Source organism: Ranitomeya variabilis, chromosome 5 (assembly GCF_051348905.1).
Source record: "Ranitomeya variabilis isolate aRanVar5 chromosome 5, aRanVar5.hap1, whole genome shotgun sequence".
Classification (NCBI taxonomy): Eukaryota; Metazoa; Chordata; class Amphibia; order Anura; family Dendrobatidae; genus Ranitomeya; species Ranitomeya variabilis.
The window spans coordinates 536,224,107-536,243,365 of record NC_135236.1 but is presented as its reverse complement, the minus strand read 5'-3'; positions in this window follow the sequence as shown (position 1 = coordinate 536,243,365).

Genomic DNA, 19,259 nt, shown 5'->3' with positions numbered 1-19,259 from the left:
TTTAGGCACGTCAGGGGCTCTCCAAACACGACATGGGTTCCGATCTCAATTCCAGACAATTTTGCATTGAAAAGTCAAATGGCGCTCCTTCCCTTCCGAGCTCTGCCATGCGCCCAAACAGTGGTTTATCCCCCTATATGAATTATCAGCGTACTCAGGACAAATTGCACAACAACGTTTGGGGTCCAATTTATCCTGCTACCCTTGGGAAAATAAAAAATTTTGGGCAAAAAGATCATATTTTGTGAAAATTAATATAAATTTTTTTTTACGGCTCTACATTATAAACTTCTGTGAAGCACTTGGAGGTTCAAAGTGCTCACCACACATCTAGATTAGTTCCTTAGAGGCTCTACTTTCCAAAATGGTGTCACTTGTGGGGGTTTCCACTGTTTAGGCATGTCAGGGGCTCTCCAAACACGACATGGGTTCCGATCTCAATTCCAGACAATTTTGCATTGAAAAGTCAAATGGCGCTCCTTCCCTTCCGAGCTCTGCCATGCGCCCAAACAGTGGTTTATCCCCATATATGAAGTATCAGCGTACTCAGGACAAATTGCACAACAACTTTTGGGGTCCAATTTATCCTGCTACCCTTGGGAAAATAAAAAATTTGGGGCAAAAAGATCATTTTTGTGAAAATTAATATTAATTTTTTTTTACGGCTCTACATTATAAACTTCTGTGAAGCACTTGGAGGTTCAAAGTGCTCACCACACATCTAGATAAGTTCCTTAGGGGGTCTTCTTTCCAAAATGGTGTCACTTGTGGGGGTTTCCACTGTTTAGGCACGTCAGGGGCTCTCCAAACACGACATGGGTTCCGATCTCAATTCCAGACAATTTTGCATTGAAAAGTCAAATGGCGCTCCTTCCCTTCCGAGCTCTGCCATGTGCCCAATGAATGGTTTACCCCAACATGTGGGGTATCGGCGTACTCAGGACAAATTGTTCAACGACTTTTTTGGTCCAATTTCTCCTGTTACCCTTGGTAAAATAAAACAAATTAGATCTGAAGTAAAAATTTTGTGAAAAAAAAGTTAAATGTTCAATTTTTTTTAAACATTCCAAAAATTCCTGTGAAGCACCTGAAGGGTTAATAAACTTTTTGAATGTGGTTTTGAGTACCTTGAGGGGTGCAGTTTTTAGAATGGTGTCACTTTTGGGCATTTTCTGTCATATAGACCCCTCAAAGTCACTTCAAGTGTGAGGTGGTCCGTAAAAAAAATGGTTTTGCAAATTTTGTTGCAAAAATGAGAAATCGCTTTTCAAATTTTAACCCTTATAACTCCCTAACAAAAAAAAATTATGTTTCCAAAATTGTGCTGATGTAAAGCAGACATGTGGGAAATGTTGTTTATTAACTATATTATGTGATATAACTCTCTAATTTAAGGGCATAAAAATGAAAAATTTGAAAATTGCGAAATTTTCATAATTTTCGACAAATTTCTGTTTTTTTCACAAATAAATGCAAGTCATATCGAAGAAGTTTTACCACTATCATAAAGTACAATATGTCACGAGAAAACATTCTCAGAATCACCAAGATCCGTTGAAGCTTTTCAGAGTTATGACCTCATAAAGTGACAGTGGTCAGAATTGTAAAAATTGGCCGTGTCAGTTAGGTGAAAACAGGCTTCGGGGTGAAGGGGTTAAAGCAGCACTCCAGTGTTGTTTTTATTTCAGCATTGGAGTGATATCACTAATGTTAGTTTCCTGACGTAGTATTATACTCACCGATCCCCATCTTCATCTGTTTCCAGCACCACTTCGATCCCAATCTTGGGACCATAACTTCTGACCAGAAGTCAAAGGTAACGGACGTTCTCAAGCTCTCAGTGAAAGTCTATGAGAACCTCATTCTGGCCTCGTTCTGGCTCTCATAGACTTACATTGAGTAGTGATTTTCAGCTTACCCAGCAAACACTGTTGCCATCTGTCAGGCCACAATTTGCAGAAGACCAAACAGTGTAGGGTGGAGAAAAGCAGAGGATAACGGCTGGTAAGTATAATACTGGGTGCAGTGAACTTAGATTAGTAACACCACTATAGCAGTAGAATAAAAAATAGCTGTAGTGATTAGGGTTGAGCGAAACGGGTCGATCATTTTCAAAAGTCGCCGACTTTTGGCTAAGTCGGCGTCTCATGAAACCCGATCCGACCCCTGTGCTTGTCGGCCATGCGGTACGCGACTTTCGCGCCAAAGTCGCGTTTCAATGACGCGAAAAGCGCCATTTCTCAGCCAATGAAGGTGAACGCAGAGTGTGGGCAGCGTGATGACATAGATCCTGGTCCCCACCATCTTAGAGAAGGGCATTGCAGTGATTGGCTTGCTGTCTGTGGCGTCACAGGGGCTATAAAGGGGCGTTCCCGCCGACCGCCATCTTACTGCTGCTGATCTGAGCTTAGGGACAGGTTGCTGCCGCTTCGTCAGAAGCAGGGAGAGCGTTAGGCAGGGTCCACTAACCACCAAACCGCTTGTGCTGCAGCGATTTCCACTGTCCAACACCACCTTCGGTGTGCAGGGACTGTGGAAGCTATTTTTTTTTTTTTTCCCCTCAGCGCTGTAGCTCATTGGGCTGCCCTAGAAGGCTCCGTGATAGCTGTATTGCTGTGTGTACGCCACTGTGGAAACCAACTGCTTTTTTCAAAGCACATATCCTCTTGTTCCTTCCTTTCTGCACAGCTATCTTTTTTGTTTGTCCACACTTTTTATTTAATTTGTGCATCAGTCCACTCCTATTGCTGCCTGCCATACCTGGCTTAGATTACTGCAGGGAGATAGTAATTGTAGGACAGTCCCTGTTTTTTTTTTGTTTTTTTTGTGGGAGATTAAGATTGGCATTTCTGCTACAGTGCCATCCCTGTGTGTGCCATCTCTCACTGAGTGGGCCATAGAAAGCCTATTTATTTTTTCCGTGATTTGTGTTCTAAATTCTACTTCAACACAAAAACACTACATCAATCAGTGGGAGAAAAATATTGGCCTCAGTCAGGGCTTGTGTGCCACTGCTGTGTGTGCTATCTCTCATTCAGTGGGCTATAGAAAGCCTATTTTTTTTTTTTTTAATATTATTTGGTTTCTAAAGTCTCCCTGAAAAAAAAAAAAAACTTAAAAAAACAGTGGGAGAGTAATATTGCCCTTTCAGCTTGTGTGCCAGTCTTGACTCCTGGGAGTGCCACCTCTCTCCCTCTCATTCAGTGGGCCATAGAAAGCCTATTTATTTTTTTTTTTAAATATTATTGGGTTTCTAAAGTCTCCCTTAAAAAACAAAAAATACATAAAAAAACAGTGGGAGAGTAATATTGCCCTTTCAGCTTGTGTGCCAGGCTTGACTCCTGGGTGTGCCACCTCTCTCCCTCTCATTCAGTGGGCCATAGAAAGCCTATTTATTTATTTTTTAAAATATTATTGGGTTTCTAAAGTCTCCCTTAAAAAACAAAAAATACATAAAAAAACAGTGGGAGAGTAATATTGCCCTTTCAGCTTGTGTGCCAGTCTTGACTCCTGGGTGTGCCACCTCTCTCTCATTCAGTGGGCCATAGAAAGCATTTTTTTTTTTCCTTGATTTGTGTTCTAAAATCTACCTCAACACAAAAACACTACATCAATCAGTGGGAGAAAAATATTGGCCTCAGTCAGGGCTTGTGTGCCACTGCTGTGTGTGCTATCTCTCATTCAGTGGGCTATAGAAAGCCTATTTATTTATTTATTTTTTTTCTTATTATTTGGTTTCTAAAGTCTCCCTGAAAAAAAAAAAAAAAACATAAAAAAACAGTGGGAGAGTAATATTGCCCTTTCAGCTTGTGTGCCAGTCTTGACTCCTGGGTGTGCCACCTCTCTCCCTCTCATTCAGTGGGCCATAGAAAGCCTATTTATTTATTTTTTTAAATATTATTGGGTTTCTAAAGTCTCCCTTAAAAAACAAAAAATACATAAAAAAACAGTGGGAGAGTAATATTGCCCTTTCAGCTTGTGTGCCAGGCTTGACTCCTGGGTGTGCCACCTCTCTCCCTCTCATTCAGTGGGCCATAGAAAGCCTATTTATTTTTTTTTAAAAATATTATTGGGTTTCTAAAGTCTCCCTTAAAAAACAAAAAATACATAAAAAAACAGTGGGAGAGTAATATTGCCCTTTCAGCTTGTGTGCCAGTCTTGACTCCTGGGTGTGCCACCTCTCTCTCATTCAGTGGGCCATAGAAAGCATTTTTTTTTTTTTCCTTGATTTGTGTTCTAAAATCTACCTCAACACAAAAACACTACATCAATCAGTGGGAGAAAAATATTGGCCTCAGTCAGGGCTTGTGTGCCACTGCTGTGTGTGCTATCTCTCATTCAGTGGGCTATAGAAAGCCTATTTATTTATTTATTTTTTCTTATTATTTGGTTTCTAAAGTCTCCCTGAAAAAAAAAAAAACATAAAAAAACAGTGGGAGAGTAATATTGCCCTTTCAGCTTGTGTGCCAGTCTTGACTCCTGGGTGTGCCACCTCTCTCCCTCTCATTCAGTGGGCCATAGAAAGCCTATTTATTTTTTTTTTTAAATATTATTGGGTTTCTAAAGTCTCCCTTAAAAAACAAAAAATACATAAAAAAACAGTGGGAGAGTAATATTGCCCTTTCAGCTTGTGTGCCAGGCTTGACTCCTGGGTGTGCCACCTCTCTCCCTCTCATTCAGTGGGCCATAGAAAGCATTTTTTTTTTCCTTGATTTGTGTTCTAAAATCTACCTCAACACAAAAACACTACATCAATCAGTGGGAGAAAAATATTGGCCTCAGTCAGGGCTTGTGTGCCACTGCTGTGTGTGCTATCTCTCATTCAGTGGGCTATAGAAAGCCTATTTATTTATTTATTTTTTTTCTTATTATTTGGTTTCTAAAGTCTCCCTGAAAAAAAAAAAAAAAACATAAAAAAACAGTGGGAGAGTAATATTGCCCTTTCAGCTTGTGTGCCAGTCTTGACTCCTGGGTGTGCCACCTCTCTCCCTCTCATTCAGTGGGCCATAGAAAGCCTATTTATTTATTTTTTTAAATATTATTGGGTTTCTAAAGTCTCCCTTAAAAAACAAAAAATACATAAAAAAACAGTGGGAGAGTAATATTGCCCTTTCAGCTTGTGTGCCAGGCTTGACTCCTGGGTGTGCCACCTCTCTCCCTCTCATTCAGTGGGCCATAGAAAGCCTATTTATTTTTTTTTTTAAATATTATTGGGTTTCTAAAGTCTCCCTTAAAAAACAAAAAATACATAAAAAAACAGTGGGAGAGTAATATTGCCCTTTCAGCTTGTGTGCCAGGCTTGACTCCTGGGTGTGCCACCTCTCTCCCTCTCATTCAGTGGGCCATAGAAAGCATTTTTTTTTTCCTTGATTTGTGTTCTAAAATCTACCTCAACACAAAAACACTACATCAATCAGTGGGAGAAAAATATTGGCCTCAGTCAGGGCTTGTGTGCCACTGCTGTGTGTGCTATCTCTCATTCAGTGGGCTATAGAAAGCCTATTTATTTATTTATTTTTTTTCTTATTATTTGGTTTCTAAAGTCTCCCTGAAAAAAAAAAAAAAAACATAAAAAAACAGTGGGAGAGTAATATTGCCCTTTCAGCTTGTGTGCCAGTCTTGACTCCTGGGTGTGCCACCTCTCTCCCTCTCATTCAGTGGGCCATAGAAAGCCTATTTATTTATTTTTTTAAATATTATTGGGTTTCTAAAGTCTCCCTTAAAAAACAAAAAATACATAAAAAAACAGTGGGAGAGTAATATTGCCCTTTCAGCTTGTGTGCCAGGCTTGACTCCTGGGTGTGCCACCTCTCTCCCTCTCATTCAGTGGGCCATAGAAAGCATTTTTTTTTTTCCTTGATTTGTGTTCTAAAATCTACCTCAACACAAAAACACTACATCAATCAGTGGGAGAAAAATATTGGCCTCAGTCAGGGCTTGTGTGCCACTGCTGTGTGTGCTATCTCTCATTCAGTGGGCTATAGAAAGCCTATTTATTTATTTATTTTTTTTCTTATTATTTGGTTTCTAAAGTCTCCCTGAAAAAAAAAAATAAATAAATAAAAAAACAGTGGGAGAGTAATATTGCCCTTTCAGCTTGTGTGCCAGTCTTGACTCCTGGGTGTGCCACCTCTCTCTCTCATTCAGTGGGCTATAGAAAGCCTATTTTTTTTTTTTTTTTTTTAATATTATTTGGTTTCTAAAGTCTCCCTGAAATAAAAAAAAAACTTAAAAAAACAGTGGGAGAGTAATATTGCCCTTTCAGCTTGTGCGCCAGTCTTGACTCCTGGGTGTGCCACCTCTCTCTCTCTAATTGTGGGCCATAGAAAGCCTTTTTTTTTTTTTTTTTTTTTTTTTAATATTATTTGGTTTCTAAAGTCTCCCTGAGAAAAAAAAATAAATAAATTAGGTGGGAGATTAATATTGACATTAGTGCTTGAGTGACAGTCCTGCGTGTGTGTCATCTCTGTGATTTTGTGCCACAGAAAACAGAGTGTGTAACATTGTGCCTGATTTTCCTTGTGGTCTCACCAACCTGTTAAGGGATATTGAAATCATACTGAAGTTATAGCTCACCGTGTAAGTTGTTTGACAGCAACAAATAAAGTTACTTTGGTTAAGATTTTAAAACAATGAGGAAGTCTGGTGCAAGAGGTCGTCGTGGGCGTTCATTGTCAGCTGGTAATGATGGTAGTGGTAGTGGAGCATCAGGTGGTCGTGGGGATAAAAATATTCCACCTAAGTCTGGAGCTGTGGAGCCAGTTTCGTCGTCAGGCTACACAAGGCCTCGAACGCTCTCTTTTCTGGGAGTAGGAAAACCGCTTTTAAAGGCGGAGCAGCAACAGCAAGTTTTGGCTTACATTGCAGACTCAGCCTCTAGCTCTTTTGCCTCCTCTTCCGAAACTGGTAAATGTAAAAGCAGTGGATGTTCACGGTCAGGGACAAGTCGCTTCCTTGTCCTCCTCAGCAAAAACTACAACAAGAGAGAAGGATGCAGCAGGCGACACAACGGGTCACTCCATGGAGCTCTTTACACATACCGTCCCTGGCTTAGAAAGTGAAACATTTAACAGGCCATGCCCATTACAAGTATATTCTGACATGGAGTGCACTGATGCACAGCCACAGCCAGAGTACTATGCTGCTCCTTTGACTCAGACCACCACATTGCCCTCTCAGGGTACAGATCCACAATCAGACCCTGATGAGACTATGTTGCCCCGCCACGAACGCTATACCACCGACCGACACAGTGACACAGACGAAGTTGCACACGAGCTCGAAGAGGAGGTAATAGATGACCCAGTTATTGACCCCGATTGGCAGCCATTGGGGGAACAGGGTGCAGGCGGCAGTAGTTCAGAAGCGGAGGTGGAGGAGGGGCCGCAGCAGGCATCAACATCGCAACAGGTTCCATCTGCCGGGCCCGTATCTGGCCCAAAACGCGTGTCAAAGCCAAAACCTGTTGGAGCACAGCGTTGCCATCTGGTTAAAGCTCAGTCTGCAATCCCTGAAAAGGGATCCGAGTCTAGGAAGAGTGCAGTCTGGCATTTTTTTAAACAACATCCAACTGATCAGCGCAAAGTCATCTGTCAAAAATGTTCAACTAGCTTAAGCAGAGGTCAGAATCTGAAAAGTCTAAATACTAGTTGCATGCATAGACACTTAACCACCATGCATTTTCAAGCCTGGACTAACTACCAAACGTCCCTCAAGGTTGTAGCACCCTCGGCCAATGAAGCTAGTCAGCAACGCAACATCCCTTCCGTCACTGTAAGGCCACCATTTTCCGCACCACCGGCAGTATCTGTGCAGGTTTCTTTGCCAGCCAAAAGCAGTCAGGGTCAGGGAATCACCAGTTTTGTAGGAGGAAATATTGCATCTAGGGCACCAGCGGAAACAATACCGTCTCCAACCGTCTCTCAGTCTGCCATGTACACCGGCACACCCGAAAGTTCCACGATCTCCAGCTCTCCAGTCCAGCTCACCCTACATGAGACTCTGGTTAGAAAAAGGAAGTACTTATCCTCGCATCCGCGTACACAGTGTTTTAACGCCCACATAGCTAGACTAATCTCGTTAGAGATGATGCCCTACCGGTTAGTTGAAAGCGAAGCTTTCAAAGCCCTGATGGAGTACGCTGAACCACGATACGAGCTACCCAGTCGACACTTTTTTTCCAGAAAAGCCATCCCAGCCCTGCACCAGCATGTTAAACAGCGCATCGTCCATGCACTCAGGCAATCTGTGAGTACAAAGGTGCACCTGACTACAGATGCATGGACCAGTAGGCATGGCCAGGGACGTTATGTGTCCATCACGGCACACTGGGTGAATGTGGTGGATGCAGGGTCCACAGGCGACATCAATTTAGGGACAGTTGTGCCTAGCCCACGGTCTAGGAAACAGTTGGCTGTAGGCGTTCGCACCCCCTCCTCCTCCTCGTCCTCCTGCAGAAGCTACAGCTCTTCCACAGAACGCAGTCTGCCAACCACTCCATCGGCAGATGACACTGTTGCACACCAGTTGTCCCATTATGGGCCAGCTACTGCCAAGCGTCAGCAGGCTGTATTGGCTATGAAGTGCTTGGGCGACAACAGACACACCGCGGAAGTTCTGTCCGAGTTCTTGCAACAAGAAACGCAGTCGTGGCTGGGCACAGTAGATCTTGAGGCAGGCAAGGTAGTGAGTGATAACGGAAGGAATTTCATGGCTGCCATCTCCCTTTCCCAACTGAAACACATTCCTTGCCTGGCTCACACCTTAAACCTGGTGGTGCAGTGCTTATTGAAAACTTATCCTGGGTTCTCCGACCTGCTCCTCAAAGTGCGTGCACTTTGCTCACATATCCGACGTTCGCCTGTACACGCCAGCCGTATGCAGACCTATCAGCGGTCTTTGAACCTTCCCCAGCATCGCCTAATCATAGACGTTGCAACAAGGTGGAACTCAACACTGCACATGCTTCAGAGACTGTGCGAACAGAGGCGTGCTGTTATTTATTTGTGGGAGGATACACGGGCAGGCAGTAGGATGGCAGACATGGAGTTGTCAGGTGTGCAGTGGTCTAAGATACAAGACATGTGTCAAGTCCTTCAGTGTTTTGAGGAATGCACACGGCTGGTTAGTGCAGACAACGCCGTAATAAGCATGAGCATCCCCCTAATGCGTCTGCTGATGCAAAGTTTGACGCACATAAAGGAGCAGGCGTCTGCACCAGAGGAAGAGGAAAGCCTTGATGACAGTCAGCCATTGTCTGGTCAGGGCAGTGTACAGGACGAGGTAGCGGGCGAAGAGGAGGTGGAGGACGAGGAGGATGATGGGGATGAGTATATTTTTAATGCCGAACCTTTCCCGGGGGCACAGGAAATTGGTTGCGTGTCACGGCCGGGTTCTGGTTTTTTGAGGGACACAAGTGACGTAGATTTGCCTGCAACTGCCCCTCAACCAATCACAACCGGAGATTTGACAACTGGAACTTTGGCCCACATGGCGGATTATGCCTTACGTATCCTAAAAAGGGACACACGCATTACGAAAATGATGAACGATGACGATTACTGGTTGGCCTGCCTCCTTGATCCACGCTATAAAGGCAAATTGCAAAATATTATGCCACATGAGAACTTGGAACTAATATTAGCAACCAAACAATCAACTCTTGTTGACCGTTTGCTTCAGGCATTCCCAGCACACAGCGCACGTGATCGTTCTCACACGAGCTCCAGGGGGCAGCAGACTAGGAGTGTTAGGGGTGCACACATCAGAAGTGGCGTTGGACAGAGGGGTTTTCTGACCAGGTTGTGGAGTGATTTTGCTATGACCGCAGACAGGACAGGTACTGCTGCATCAATTGAAAGTGACAGGAGACAACATTTGTCCAGTATGGTTACTAACTATTTTTCATCCCTTATCGATGTTCTCCCTCAACTGTCATTCCCATTTGATTACTGGGCCTCCAAATTAGACACCTGGCCAGAATTGGCAGAATATGCATTGCAGGAGCTTGCTTGCCCGGCAGCAAGTGTCCTATCAGAAAGAGTATTCAGTGCTGCAGGTTCAATATTAACCGAAAAAAGGACTCGTCTGGCTACCCAAAATGTTGACGATCTAACATTCATTAAAATGAACCACAACTGGATTTCGAAATCTTTTGCCCCACCTTGCCCGGCCGACACCTAGCTTTCCTATGAAAGGCTCTTGCCTGTGAATTACTTTTCTAATGTCTAATTTGCTGCAGCTGATTGTACAGCATACGACATGTTTACACCTCCCTAAATGGCCAAACTCCCCACACGGGGCCGTGGTATCGCGACTTGGCGCAAGCACCCGTGAGACTGCTGTTTGTCTGAAGAGGTGAGTGTGCTCGCTTTTGGTTGACGGCATTGCTACTGGGTCCCTCATAGTACAATGTAGTGTCTCTGGCGGTGGTGGTGCGCACCCAACGTCAGACACACCGTTGTAACATGAGGGGCCCTGGGGCGGTCCCGCCGGCCTCTAGAGAGTTCCCCCCTACCCCAGCTCAAAATGTGCTCTACCACATGCAAAATTATGTCGCACAGCTCCACCAATCTTTAGTCTATTCGCTGACATCATTCAATGTCTGGCACTGACAATACAAATTTGTAGACATCTATGATGCAACTTAAAGTAGTCTGTGTCTGTGTCCTATATTGGCACCATTAAATAGTTACTGCCAAATTACTATGTCAGAAACTCAGCAGATGAGCCCACCCCTGTACCTAAGTATGCCACCTTTTTTTTTGTTTTGGTTGTTTTGCGAGACATTAACATCTATTTATATTTTGGGAGTACTGGGACAGACACTCCTTGCACTACTCCTCCACTCACCACCAAGCTGCCCGTGTATCCATGTAACCGCTGTAAAACTGCCATGAGCCTATTGTTTGTTATTTTAGGCCTTTGAAGCCTGTCTGCGGTCCCTCCTTCCACTAGTCCTCCACTGACCAGACCACTGCTGCCCGTGTACCCCTGGAACCAATTATAAAGTGCCTACAGCCAGCCCATTTTTTTATGTTAGGCCTTTGAAGCCTGTCTGCGGTCCCTCCTTCCACTAGTCCTCCACTGACCAGACCACTGCTGCCCGTGTACCCCTGGAACCAATTATAAAGTGCCTACAGCCAGCCCATTTTTTATGTTAGGCCTTTGAAGCCTGTCTGCGGTCCCTCCTTCCACTAGTCCTCCACTGACCAGACCACTGCTGCCCGTGTACCCCTGGAACCAATTATAAAGTGCCTACAGCCAGACCATTTTTTTATGTTAGGCCTTTGAAGCCTGTCTGCGGTCCCTCCTTCCACTAGTCCTCCACTGACCAGACCACTGCTGCCCGTGTACCCCTGGAACCAATTATAAAATGCCTACAGCCAGCCCATTTTTTTATGTTAGGCCTTTGAAGCCTGTCTGCGGTCCCTCCTTCCACTAGTCCTCCACTGGCCAGACCACTGCTGCCCGTGTACCCCTGGAACCAATTATAAAGTGCCTACAGCCAGCCCATTTTTTTATGTTAGGCCTTTGAAGCCTGTCTGCGGTCCCTCCTTCCACTAGTCCTCCACTGACCAGACCACTGCTGCCCGTGTACCCCTGGAACCAATTATAAAGTGCCTACAGCCAGCCCATTTTTTTATGTTAGGCCTTTGAAGCCTGTCTGCGGTCCCTCCTTCCACTAGTCCTCCACTGACCAGACCACTGCTGCCCGTGTACCCCTGGAACCAATTATAAAGTGCCTACAGCCAGCCCATTTTTTTATGTTAGGCCTTTGAAGCCTGTCTGCGGTCCCTCCTTCCACTAGTCCTCCACTGGCCAGACCACTGCTGCCCGTGTACCCCTGGAACCAATTATAAAGTGCCTACAGCCAGCCCATTTTTTTATGTTAGGCCTTTGAAGCCTGTCTGCGGTCCCTCCTTCCACTAGTCCTCCACTGACCAGGCCACTGCTGCCCGTGTACCCCTGGAACCAATTATAAAGTGCCTACAGCCAGCCCATTTTTTTATGTTAGGCCTTTGAAGCCTGTCTGCGGTCCCTCCTTCCACTAGTCCTCCACTGACCAGACCACTGCTGCCCGTGTACCCCTGGAACCAATTATAAAGTGCCTACAGCCAGCCCATTTTTTTATGTTAGGCCTTTGAAGCCTGTCTGCGGTCCCTCCTTCCACTAGTCCTCCACTGGCCAGACCACTGCTGCCCGTGTACCCCTGGAACCAATTATAAAGTGCCTACAGCCAGCCCATTTTTTTATGTTAGGCCTTTGAAGCCTGTCTGCGGTCCCTCCTTCCACTAGTCCTCCACTGACCAGACCACTGCTGCCCGTGTACCCCTGGAACCAATTATAAAGTGCCTACAGCCAGCCCATTTTTTTATGTTAGGCCTTTGAAGCCTGTCTGCGGTCCCTCCTTCCACTAGTCCTCCACTGGCCAGACCACTGCTGCCCGTGTACCCCTGGAACCAATTATAAAGTGCCTACAGCCAGCCCATTTTCTTATGTTAGGCCTTTGAAGCCTGTCTGCGGTCCCTACTTTAAATACTCCTCCACTGACCACCAAGCTGCCTGCCCGTCTATCCATGTAACCGCTGTAAAACTGCAATGAGCCTATTGTTTGTTATTTTAGGCCTTTGATAGCCTGTCTGCGGCCCCTACTTGCAATACTCCTCCACTGACCACAATGCTGCCTGGAGTGCCTGCCTGTGTATCCATGTAACCGATGTAAAACTGCCATGACTGCCTACTGTTTGTTATTTTAGGCCTTTGATAGCCTGTCTGCGGCCCCTACTTGCAATACTCCTCCACTGACCACAATGCTGCCTGGAGTGCCTGCCTGTGTATCCATGTAACCGATGTAAAACTGCCATGACTGCCTACTGTTTGTTATTTTAGGCCTTTGATAGCCTGTCTGCGGCCCCTACTTGCAATACTCCTCCACTGACCACAATGCTGCCTGGAGTGCCTGCCTGTGTATCCATGTAACCGATGTAAAACTGCCATGACTGCCTACTGTTTGTTATTTTAGGCCTTTGATAGCCTGTCTGCGGCCCCTACTTGCAATACTCCTCCACTGACCACAATGCTGCCTGGAGTGCCTGCCTGTGTATCCATGTAACCGATGTAAAACTGCCATGACTGCCTACTGTTTGTTATTTTAGGCCTTTGATAGCCTGTCTGCGGCCCCTACTTGCAATACTCCTCCACTGACCACAATGCTGCCTGGAGTGCCTGCCTGTGTATCCATGTAACCGATGTAAAACTGCCATGACTGCCTACTGTTTGTTATTTTAGGCCTTTGATAGCCTGTCTGCGGCCCCTACTTGCAATACTCCTCCACTGACCACAATGCTGCCTGGAGTGCCTGCCTGTGTATCCATGTAACCGATGTAAAACTGCCATGACTGCCTACTGTTTGTTATTTTAGGCCTTTGATAGCCTGTCTGCGGCCCCTACTTGCAATACTCCTCCACTGACCACAATGCTGCCTGGAGTGCCTGCCTGTGTATCCATGTAACCGATGTAAAACTGCCATGACTGCCTACTGTTTGTTATTTTAGGCCTTTGATAGCCTGTCTGCAGCCCCTACTTGCAATACTCCTCCACTGACCACACCAATGCTGCCCGTGTACCCCTGGAACCTATTTAAAAGTTCATAGAGCCTAGTTATATATTTTATTTACTATTAATAAGGCCATGATGGACTACGCTGTACCACGCTACAAGCTAACCAGTCGACACTTCTTTTGCGAGAAAAGCCATCCCAACCCTCCACCAGCATGTAGAAGACCGCATTGTCCATGCACTCTGGCAATCTGTGAGTACAAAGGTGCACCTGACAACAGACGCATGGACCTGTAGGCATGGCCACGGAAGATTACGTGTCCATTACGGCGCAATGGGTTAATGTGGTGGATGCATGGTCCACAGGGGACAGCCTACTAAGTCTGTCTGCAGTCCCTAATTCAAATTGTCCTCCACTGTCTAAATCGGAGCTTCCACCTTCTGGCTTTCGGCCTATAGTATCAGAAATTAAACTGCATTTGGCCTTCAACTTTGGTTAGGGCCTACTAATGGCTTCTGCCCCTCCCTGGTGTTGCCCTCAACTAAATAAAGCTGAGCTTCAACCTTCTGCTCCAAATTACCATTTTAAAAAATGCAATAGGCTTTTCCGGCCTACTAAAGGTGTCTGTCTGTGTGCCCCTGCCTGGTGTTGTCCTCAACTAAATAAAGCTGAGCTTCAACCTTCTGCTCCAAATTACCATTTTAAAAAATGCAATAGGCTTTTCCGGCCTACTAAAGGTGTCTGTCTGTGTGCCCCTGCCTGGTGTTGTCCTCAACTAAATAAAGCTGAGCTTCAACCTTCTGCTCCAAATTACCATTTTAAAAAATGCAATAGGCTTTTCCGGCCTACTAAAGGTGTCTGTCTGTGTGCCCCTGCCTGGTGTTGTCCTCAACTAAATAAAGCTGAGCTTCAACCTTCTGCTCCAAATTACCATTTTAAAAAATGCAATAGGCTTTTCCGGCCTACTAAAGGTGTCTGTCTGTGTGCCCCTGCCTGGTGTTGTCCTCAACTAAATAAAGCTGAGCTTCAACCTTCCGGCTCTTATTAAGTGGTTTTAAAAAAAAAAAATGGTGGTTAGGGCCTACTAACGGCTTCTGCCCCTCCCTGGTGTTGCCCTCAACTAAATAAAGCTGAGCTTCAACCTTCTGCTCCAAATTACCATTTTAAAAAATGCAATAGGCTTTTCCGGCCTACTAAAGGTGTCTGTCTGTGTGCCCCTGCCTGGTGTTGCCCTCAACTAAATAAAGCTGAGCTTCAACCTTCTGCTCCAAATTACCATTTTAAAAAATGCAATAGGCTTTTCCGGCCTACTAAAGGTGTCTGTCTGTGTGCCCCTGCCTGGTGTTGTCCTCAACTAAATAAAGCTGAGCTTCAACCTTCTGCTCCAAATTACCATTTTAAAAAATGCAATAGGCTTTTCCGGCCTACTAAAGGTGTCTGTCTGTGTGCCCCTGCCTGGTGTTGTCCTCAACTAAATAAAGCTGAGCTTCAACCTTCCGGCTCTCATTAAGTGGTTTAAAAAAAAAAAAATGGTGGTTAGGGCCTACTAACGGCTTCTGCCCCTCCCTGGTGTTGCCCTCAACTAAATAAAGCTGAGCTTCAACCTTCTGCTCCAAATTACCATTTTAAAAAATGCAATAGGCTTTTCCGGCCTACTAAAGGTGTCTGTCTGTGTGCCCCTGCCTGGTGTTGCCCTCAACTAAATAAAGCTGAGCTTCAACCTTCTGCTCCAAATTACCATTTTAAAAAATGCAATAGGCTTTTCCGGCCTACTAAAGGTGTCTGCCCCTCCCTGGTGTTGTCCTCAACTGAACAAAGCTGAGCTTCCACATTCTGGCTTTCGCCCTATACTATCAGATATTGAACTGCATTTGGCCTACTAGTGTGGTTAGGCCCTTGAAACAGTGTCTGCTGCTCTTGGGTTTGCTACTCCACTGAACAAAGCAATGCCGCCTGTTTAGTCCTGTTACCAATTTTGAACTGCATGTAGCCTACTTTATTCTTTGGCCCTATATCTGTTTCCTCCTCATCCTGCCCATTGCCCAGCCACTGCTAAATGAGTCTGCTGGTACATTGACCTAGACCACTACATTCCCCTTGTACTCTACACAGCCAGAATCTGACCCTGCTGAAAGTAAGGTTCCCCTTCCCGCATGTTATACCACCTTACACAGGGACAAAGAGGAAGGTGCAGATGAAAGTGCAGGTTCCTTCATCAGGTGGGGGGGCATACTCGTTGGCGACGTCACTGGCACAGGGCCCCTCAGAGTACGCAAAAGTGTCGCTGCTGGTGGGAGGCGCCCCCGCCATGCAAACACACCGCCGTACTTTGAGGGGCCCTGTGCCAGTGGCAATGCGAACGAGTGGGCCCCCCCCTGCTTGCTCAGGATCACAGCACTTGCAACGTTTAAATACTTACCTTTCCCTGCAACACCGCCGTGACGTAGTCCGCATTTCCTGGGCCCACGAAAAACTTGAGCCAGCCCTACTCCCCCCACAACTTTCCCCCAATTCCCTATGCCCAACTATTATTATACAGTTAATTAAGATTGGCAAGCTTCAGAAACAAGAATGGATGTTTTTGGCATTAAAATGGGCACTGTAGGTGTTTTCCTGGCCTCCACTCACTGCCGACTATGCTTCCCCATTGACTTGCATTGGGTTTCGTGTTTCGGTCGATCCCCGACTTTTAGCGATAATCGGCCGACTGCACTCGACTCGACTCTGGACAAAATCGGGTTTCCCAAAACCCTACTCGATCTTAAAAAAATGAAAGTCGCTCAACCCTAGTAGTGATGCTTTAAGCATATCATAAAAAGTCAATGTTTTGACGTGTAATAAGTACTGTCTATAAAAGGAACTATTGTTGGAAAATGTTATAAATGTTAAAAGCAGGTGAGCAACAATCAAGGTCACAGATGGTGACAAGGGGCATGCAGGAGGGGTGCCTACTAATGTCTACTTCAGCTAGTTGAGCGTCCTATGACTCACATTCAGCTGGAGTGTAATGCATATCAGGGATGTTCTGACTTCTTGTGCTGCAATACATACCTCCAGCCAATCAATGGCCAGTATCTGAGGTCGGCATGCCAGTCATGAGTGTCGCATTTGAGAACATTCCAAGGTTCAGTTCAGTTCACCAAATGTCCTGATGTTTGTTGAACATGTTCGCTGAATGTACTCAAACACCATTAAATTCAATGAGAGGCAAAACCAAATGAACACACAGCACCTTAAGGTTTGGCAAAAAGCTTGCCAAACAGCTCAAATTAGGGGCAGATGCAATGAAAAGCGAAATTTTCTAATGACAGAGCAACAGTCAGCCATGGACAATGCATGAGATACCAGGATCTGGGCCAGCATTTCGAGACTAGAATTGAAATTTCATTGAGGACCTGGTGGTTAAGGGGGCGGTCTAATCCTTCTTTGCTGTGAGCCATGAAACCGCATGCAACAGCTCAAATTTATTTTCCCCAGTCACACTCAGGTGGCACAAACTTCAATTTCACAGAGTACTGTTGATAGAGAAATGCAAAGGCAGTAACACAGGTAGTTGAGTGAAGGTAAGTGTAGACCTGCCCATCTGGGGCCCTACCGCTACAGGCAACACACATGGAAACCCAACTTGGACCCAGCTTGGATCCTCCACATTTCAAAAAATTATTGTCACACAACACTAAAGTGGCATCAATTTCCAAAGAAAAGAAACAGTATAATAGGCCTCTGACACACCTTCCACTACAGGCAACCCCCCAGATGGAGAAAAAACTTGGAGTCTCCACATTTCCAAAAATTGTCACACACCACTATGCAGAATGCAGCCATGCCTTTTAGTGTTGGTTGGCTGTGCTGAGGTGTCTCTCCTGGTGCAGTGCACTTACAGCCCACCTTATCTAATATCATAGGTGTCGTCAATAAGCTGTAAGCCAGACACTGTGCATCACACAAATCTGTGTGCCTGGCACCCTATACAAGATCCATCTGTGTGCATGTTTAATGCTTCACAGCTACCCCCTCCATGAATTGGTAGGCTCTGTAATGTTTTTTTAAATATTGTTCTATGTTAACCATTTTTAATTTTAGTGTTAGGACCTGCAAGTGTTAGGACCCTTGATGTAGGTTGCGAGCTTACCTATTTTGGCCAATATATCTACCAGTATCTCATGAAATGCAGTTATCTCGTACATTATTCATCTTTTTTATTACACTTTTTTTTAATTTTTATGCAGGATGCAGCCATGCCTTTTAGTGTTGGTTGGGTGCACTAGGGTGTCTGTCCTTGTGGGGTGCACTTACATAGTTCTGGACAACTTGTCTGATCAAATAGTATAGGCATCAACAATAAGATGTAAGCCAGACACTGCATCACATGTATCTGTGAGACTGACGTCCTATGCAAGCTCCATCAGTGTGCATGTTTAATGCTACACAGCCACCCCCTCCATGAATTAGTAGGTTTGTGAGTGGCTGTTTGCATCAGTATTTTGCACCTGTGCTGCCCCTGCCTTTATCATAGGGGTCTGCTGCATCCTGCTAGATGATCGGCAACCTGACCTGGTGTTGGTAAAGCTGTATCTATTTTCTGTGATGTTTTTTGACATTTTGATCTATATTAGCCATTTTGAACAATTAAGCAAGTTGAAGATGAAATGATCTCTAAAATGCCTAAAGATGACATGTTTTCTCTGCATTTTAGACAAAAAAATAGATTTTTTACAATTTAAAAATTACAAAAGGGAAAATTAACCCATACAAATGTTTGGGCACCCTGCATTGTTAGTACCCACTAGTACCCCCTTTTTAAATGATCACATCTTGTAAATGCTTTTTGTAGCAAACAAAGTGTCTTTCAAATTTTTTTTAGGGATTTTCATCCATTATTCCTTGGAAAATTCTTCCAGCTCTGTGAGATTCCTGGGTTGTCTTGTATGCACTGCTATTTTGAGATCTAGCCACAGATTTTCAAAGATCTTCAGATCAAGAGACTGTGAGGGCCATTGTAAAACCTTCAACTTGAGCATATTTGAGGTAGTCTATTGTGGATTTTGATGTGTGTTTAGGATCATTATCCATTTGTAGGAGCCGTCCTCTCTTCAGTTATGGATTTTTTACAGATGGTGTTATGTTTGCATCAAGAATTTGTTGAAATTTCATTAACTCCATTTTTACCACTACCTGTGCAATGTTTCCCATGCCATTGGCTGTAACACAACCTCTAAGCATGATTGATTCACCCTCATGCTTAATGGTTGGTGAGATGTTTTTTCTTGAAATTTTGTGCCCTTTTTTCTCTACACATTTCAACCTCATCGGGCCACAGGACTTGTTTACAAAATGCATCAGGCTTGTTTAGACGTTCTTTTGCATACTTCTGATGTTGAATTTTATGGTGAGAACACAGGAGAGGTTTTCTTCTTATGTCTCTTCCATGAAGACCATATTTGTACATGTGTCTGAACAGTAGAACAATGTACCACAACTCTAGAGTCTGTTAAATCTTTTTGACAGTCAAGCATGGGTTTTGATTTGCCTCTCTAGCAATCCTATGAGCAGCTCTCACTGAAATTTTGCATGGCCTTCCAGACCTTATCTTGACCTCCACAGTACCTGCTATTTCTTAATTACATTTCGAACTGAGGAAAGGGCAACTTGAAAATGCATTGCTATATTCTTATAGTCTTCACTTGCTTTGCCGTCC